Raw genomic sequence first — 7,356 nt, 5'->3', positions numbered from 1 at the left:
TATATATATATATATATATATGCATGCGATTGAAATGTGATTTTTATCCTTATTCTATGAATATAAATAAATAAATAAATAAAATGTTAGTTTAATATTTTTACTCCTCATCAAAACCCACATTTTCTGCGGTCCTATTTTTGATATAAAAACATGTGGCCATCATGTGAAGATTTTAATCTGACTTTTTTCGAACCTATACTTGCAAATGTTTGTGTATTGACGTGCAAACTCGCTTCGTTTTGGGTATGCATTAACACTTATTCGTATACTTTTACATATATTGCACTGAAGATTGAAGAAAATAAATTTAAGATTTTAATCTTGAAACTAGCTAATTCACAATTAATGTAGAGTCTTTTTAAATATTTTCCTACTAGCCCACTTTCAATCACATGTATTTATGGAGTTTTTTTGGTAGCTTTGTAATGCTTGGACATTAATTCAATATGGAGGGGATAAGTCTTATTTTTGACTTACTCCCTTAAAATAATTATATATATATAATTATTAATTTAATATATAAATTGCTTTAGGCGGTGAGCTGGCACAATCGTTAGTACGCCGGGCAAAATGCTTAGTGGTATTTCATCTGTCTTTACAATGTGAGTTCAAATTCCACCGAGGTCAACTTTGCCTTTCATCCTTTTCGGATTGATAAATTAAGTACCAGTTGCATACTGGGGTCGATCTAATGGACTGGCCCTCTACCCCAAAATTTTGGGCCTTGTGCCTAGAGTAGAAAAGAATATATAAATTGCTTATCTCCATGCTGACTACCTCATAATTATCATTAATGAGATTTTTATCCTCATTTTATGAATATATAAATTCTTTTATTCTTTTACTTGTTTCAGTCATTTGACTGTAGCCATGCTGGGGCACAACCTTGAGGAATTTTAGTCAAACTAATCCAGTCAGAGGAATAAGGAGAGGTGTCTTGCTGTAGAGCTACATGTCTTATACATTATACATGTCTGACACATATAATTATATATATATATGATGGGCTTCTTTCAGTTTCCATCTATCAAATCCACTCACAAGGCATTGATTGACCCAAAGCTATGATAGACACTTGCTCCAGGTGCCATGCAGTGGGACTGACCCTTGGACCATGTGGTTGGGAAGCAAACTTCTTACCACACAGCTGTACCTATATATTTATATGAGAGTAAAGATACTGTTATAATGCAGACTGCAAGTTTTGTTAATTACAGTTACCCAGGGTTTCATGGTTGAAACGTTTATTTCACCATTTTTCAAGCCAAGAACAACTGATTTATTCTCAGCTTGAAAAATGGCAAAATAAATGTTTCACCCACGAAATCCTGGGTAGCTGTAATTAACAAGACTTGTGGGTACATGACACTGCTGTCCCTCATCCCAGGGTCTCACAGGCCCACACCTCCCACACCCTCAGAATTGGCACTCTCAACGTCGGCACACTGAAAGGTAGGTCTGGTGAGATTGTTGAGATGCTTGAACGGAGACGCGTAAATCTGTGCTACATCCAAGAAGTAAGGTGGAGAAGAGGTTCCGCTAAGTTCCTCACAGGCAAAGAACACAGGTACAACATTTTCTGGGCAGGGAACACTGACGGGGTCGGGGGCGTGGGAATACTTCTTGCGGAGAAATGGGTTGATAAAGTAATCGAGGTAGTCAGAGTATGTGACAGAGTACTTAAGATTAGATTAGTGCTTCACCATAGGTTAGCTACCGTCATCTTGGCCTATGCCCCTCAATCAGGGTTACTGGATGAGCAGAAAGACCAATTTTATGACACTCTTTTGCAGACTACCTCATTGACAAATGACAAGGACCTTCTCTTTGTGGCTGGTGATTTCAATGGACATGTTGGACAACATGCAGGGGGCTTCCATGGCGTATATGGAGGCTATGGCTTTGGTTCCCGCAATGAGGAGGGAACCAGACTGCTGGAGTTCTGTGATGCAAATGATCTTATGGTTTGCAATACCAACTTCAGAAACCTGCCTGTCACCTAGTCACCTACCGTTCCGGCAGATACACTAGCCAAATCGACTACATCCTCACCAGAAAAAGGGAAAGAAGATCAATCAGAGCTGGTGGAGTGTGATGGAGACATAAACTCAGATAAATATGTGTCCATATTGCAGAAAGGACTCCTTCCAATCTCCAATGGCAAAATGATTAAAGAAGACTCTTTATGGAAGATGGGGCTCCTTGTCACTCAGCTAAAAAGACCCAAGATTGGTTGGAAAAGAATGGCATTAAAAAACTTCCTTGGCCAAACCACTCGCCAGATATGAACCATGGGTTCATATCTGGCGAGTGGGGCACAATGGACAAGACACTTTGTAAAAAGAGCGAGAAAGAATCCTCAAAGCCAGATCTATTGAGATTACTGCATGAAACTTGGCAAGAAATCCCTCAAGAGAATATTCATCATCTGATAAGTAACCTCATAGGACCCTTGCATTGAAAAATGCAAAGGGCATGTCTACTAAATATTAAATATTCACATTATAATGATTAATAAATAATTTGAATGTATAATTTCAGATTTAAATAAATTTTAATGATTATAAGGTCGTCTATTTACTTCTGTCATGAGTGTGTGTGTGTGTGTGTGTGTATGTGTGTGTGTATATATATATATATATATATATATATATATATATATATATATATATACATGTGCATGCACACGCACACACACACATATATAATGTATGCAATTTGAGTATATGTGTATATTAGAGTGGCCCTTATTTTTCAACTTTCTAAAAGTTTAGCTCCTCGCCCCTATCTTGTTCCAATTAACAAAAAAAAAAAAAACATTCTATGCAAAATTTTAGCTCAATCGAACAACTGCAAGGCGAACCTCATCGACCATGAAATTTTGAAATTTTTGCCTGGAAAGTCATTTTTTCAGATAAAAAATTTTTATCTCTTATATAATTTTTTCAATATTTTAAACAAAAAATTATGAACATAGAAAAAATATACATTAATCTCTATTTTTGTAAGCTGTATTCTATTTTGTATGTTGTATGTCTATATTTTTGTATGCAGGGTAAATTAACCAAATATGAACAAACTGAATACCTTGCAACCTTGCAACTTCTGCGATAATTATGAATTGTGAATTGAACGGTAGTTGTGTATTTTTATAGAAGATGGACCTTCCACATAATTGTTTTTTGTCAAGAGTTTCACTTTCAGCTATTCTTGTCACATATGTACATGTATGTGTAGATGTATGTGTATGTTTAATAACGTACATAACAAGCACACAAACACACACACACTCACAGACACTTACATGTTCATATATAATATTTAACAATACGCACACATACACTCTCACATACAGTCACATACATATAGTAAGAGAAACACATGCAGACATACATTCATGAAAGTAAGTCATCACATGTGTACATGTATGTGTAGATGTGTGTGTGTGTGTTTAATAACGTACCTAATGTAGAAACACACACACACAGACATATACATTCATACACCCACACACATACACTCAGAGACACATACACACTCATATATCTATCTCGTATGTATCGAACACACAAACACACACACAAAAGTGAATGAATAAAAGTGAAACTATTATAGTTTTATCACATTAGAATTAAAACTGAAAGAATAAAAGTGAAACAATATTATATCACACAAGGAAATCAATTGGTAGAAAGAAATTACAAACCCCACTTCAGCGTAAAAAGCTGTAGAAGAAAATAACTTGAGTGAAAAAACTTGAGCCATGCATGAACACTCAGTGGTGTGGTTGAATTCTAATTGGTTAGTAATGAAGGCTTATCAGCTGTATCACAACGGTTTTCAATAGAGGATGGAATGTAAAGAGTGTATTTAAAATAGACGGAGTGCAAAAATTTTTAAATAAGTAAAGTAATGTTGTAGGGAGAGGGTACAAATAGCATGAAGACAAAGATATTTACACACACCAAAATTGAAATACACTGAAGTCAATTTTCAGAGAGTGAGAAAAACAGACATAGACTTAAAGAGAAGGAGTATTATAGTGAGAAAAAGAAAGAGAAGAGATAAATAGAGAAAGAAAAGGAAGAGAATCACTCGAAAACTGTAGGAGTCAAAGAGAGGGAATTGGTTGAAAACTGCAGTTTTTAGAGAAAAACCCATGTGAAACATTTTTTCCTTGTCAGTTTCTCACATTACGCAGGAGCTCTGGGCAAAATGTTATAGTACATGACCATCCTTGGCATATAATTAATGTGTGTGTAAAGTTTGGTGAAAATTGGTTGAAAACTGTAGAATGCATACATACTACACACACACACACACACACACATCCTTTGTTTTATATATATATATATAGATGAAGTAGATAAGCTAATCCATTTTAAAAAAGACAATGATATAATGTGCTATTGTAGTGTATTTCAAAAGTTGAATTAAATGCCTTTGATCTTAGGTCTATGAGGATTGACTTGAGACTAAACAGCCACACCAATACAATTTCCAAGAATAACATGACCACCAATAATAATACCTGCCCACAATCACTAATATCTAAACCAATGCAACCGGCATCATTACCACTATCAACCCACTAAATATATGCCAACACGTGTGTGTGTGTGTGTGTGTTTATGTCATAAGTCATAAGTCATAAGTGCAAAGGATGAATGTTTTGTAAACTCTGGTGATCTATCAGCTAACTGTAATCATATAGTACTTCCTCTTCCTCAGTCATTCACATTTTCGTCTCATTTTCACTGTTGCATCAATAAGAATCAGACAATTTTCTGCTCTCACAAAACAGATTTTTCCTGGACCAATGTTTTTTTTTTTACTATATATTTGTTGTAAATAATTAACTGCTGCGGCTGTTGGATTTGCCTTCAATTTAAGATGTCTGAAAAGAAGCTACTAAATAGATCTAAAGGTAGTGCAAAAAGGAACCATTGAGGGATTACACTGGACATTAAATTTGATGTTTCAAAAAAACTTGATGTAGAAGCAAAACTAAGTTATATTGCCAAAACAGTAAATCTTGCAACATCTGCTGTGAAACAATGCATGAGAACAGGGAAAAAGGTATGTTAAGTGCTCAAGAAGTTATTCTATTAACTGTTTGGACCAATGACTCTCAAGTGTATGGATCGAGGATCAGAATTGGTATAATGTGCTGAGAAATACAATGGTAATTCAAGAGCCAAAAGTTTATATGATGATTTTCAAAAAAGAAAAGGTGAAACTTCTTATAAAAAAAACCTTTTCGGCTGGTAAAGTGTGATTTGAAAGGTTTAAGAAGTGCACAAATTTCACAACATAAAAATGACTGGTGATACAGAGACTGCTACTAATTATCCTGAACAGTTGAAGAAAATGAATGCTGGAGCAAGCATACAATGTTGATGAAACTGCATTTTTCTAGCATGCCTGCCAGAAATTTTATTTCTTGAGAAGAAAAATTAAATCCAGGATTTAAAGCTTCCAAAATCTGTCAGACACTTCTTTTCGGAGGAATTACCACTCTTGATACAAAATTAAAGCCCCTACATGTGTATCAATCCAAAAATTTAAGAGCTTTCAAGGGTTACACAAAGTTTAGTCTACCTTTGATTTGGCCTTCAAATAAGAAGGCATAGATGACTTAGAGCCTTTTCAAAGAGTAGTTTACAAATACTTTTTTGCCCTGTCATAGAAAGGTACAGTGCTAGACATAATATTTACAAAAAAGTATTGCTTCTTTGAGATAATGCACCAAGCCACCCAATGAACTTAGATGACCTTTCTGATATTGTGAGAATTAAATATATCTCGAAGAATACAATTTTTTTGCTCCAACCAATGGATGACAACGTGACAGCTAACTTCAAGGCATATTACATGAGAACTTTCAAACAACATATCGAAGCAATTGACAAGGCAGATAGAGATTTCTGGAAGAAATTCAATATAATGGATCCATTGGATAATATAGCTGAGTCATGGGATGAAGTGAAACATTTAACTTTGAATAGTGCTTGGAAAAGTATATGGCCAGGCTGTCTGTGATATTACAAATTTTCCTCAAGCAGAAAGTCTACATCAGATTCAGAAAGATATTGTGACCCTTGCAAACGATGTAGGATTTGAAGAAGTCACTGTGGATGATGTGAATGAGTTGTTAGTGTTCCTGTGAGAAAGTTTATCTTGGGGGAGTTGATGCTGTAAGAAAAAGAAAAAACTGAGAATACATAGAGGACAATGCAAGTTTCACCTACACCACTTAAATTGACTATAAAAATTTTTCTTAAAAGGTTGGTGCTTATAGAGAAAGGTCTGCAGGTTTTTGTTGATAATGATTCTAATCATGAATGTAACACAAAAATTACAAAAGGAGTTTACAGTGAGCTCAGTTCCTGTACAGTGCTGTACAAAGAGATGATGTGTCAGAAACAACATAAAAGTTTGCATAAGTTCTTCACCCACTCAAGCTGATGTTGATAATGAACTATGATGAGATAGTAAATGTTGTTCCTCATCCTTCAAGTAATGCTCATTCCCTCCCCTCACACTGTTGTTAACATCTTTTGTGGTAAGAACATACTCTTACGATATTACAAGTCTTATTAACTCCCTTACTCATTCCTCTTTAAATATTTTTTTTTGTTTTTATGTATCTATGTAACACTGTGTATGTTCAGGAAAAAGTATCTTTATGTATAAAGGTGATTGTGTTGCTTTGTTTTCTTGTGCTTCTTTTTTTGTTTTCATAAAAGTCCATAGGAACACAATCTCACTTGATAATATGAAAATCAATAGGAAAATCAATTTTACATTACTTCCATAAAGTGAGGGTTTCCTGTATATGTATATACTATACAATATATGTGTGTGAGTGTGTGTGCGTGTGTGTATGTGTGTTAATGATTTCACTGAGGCACAGCAATACTAAAATAATAAATCTTCAGGTGAATATAGAGCATAATATCATAACTATTCATGTACAGGCATCATACAACCTGCCTTTCACTCTGAGGTAGAAGCTCTTTGGTACCAACAGAGGTAATAGCTCTCTGAACTTTGCCCAGCCAGTTCTTAGTCCAGCAACTACACTCTCAGAGCATCCTACTTCACTGCTAATTTGGTCACCTATGTAACAGAAACTGTCTATACCTCTAAGGGTCACCCTGGGCATTGGAAGAAATCTGTTTCCTGTGTGTTCTTAGGCCTTATTTTTTTTTTACATCTTCCAGACACAAAGACAACTTTCTCTATAAATCTTCCTGTTATTTCATTACACCTCTTATATATCCATCCTTTGCACTGGGTAAACTGTATGGAATTTCTACCCACACTACATATTGAGTAGGGTCATTTCCT

The sequence above is a fragment of the Octopus bimaculoides genome, chromosome 7 (assembly GCF_001194135.2).
Source record: "Octopus bimaculoides isolate UCB-OBI-ISO-001 chromosome 7, ASM119413v2, whole genome shotgun sequence".
Classification (NCBI taxonomy): domain Eukaryota; kingdom Metazoa; phylum Mollusca; class Cephalopoda; order Octopoda; family Octopodidae; genus Octopus; species Octopus bimaculoides.
Note: the sequence above shows the minus strand (reverse complement) of the source record.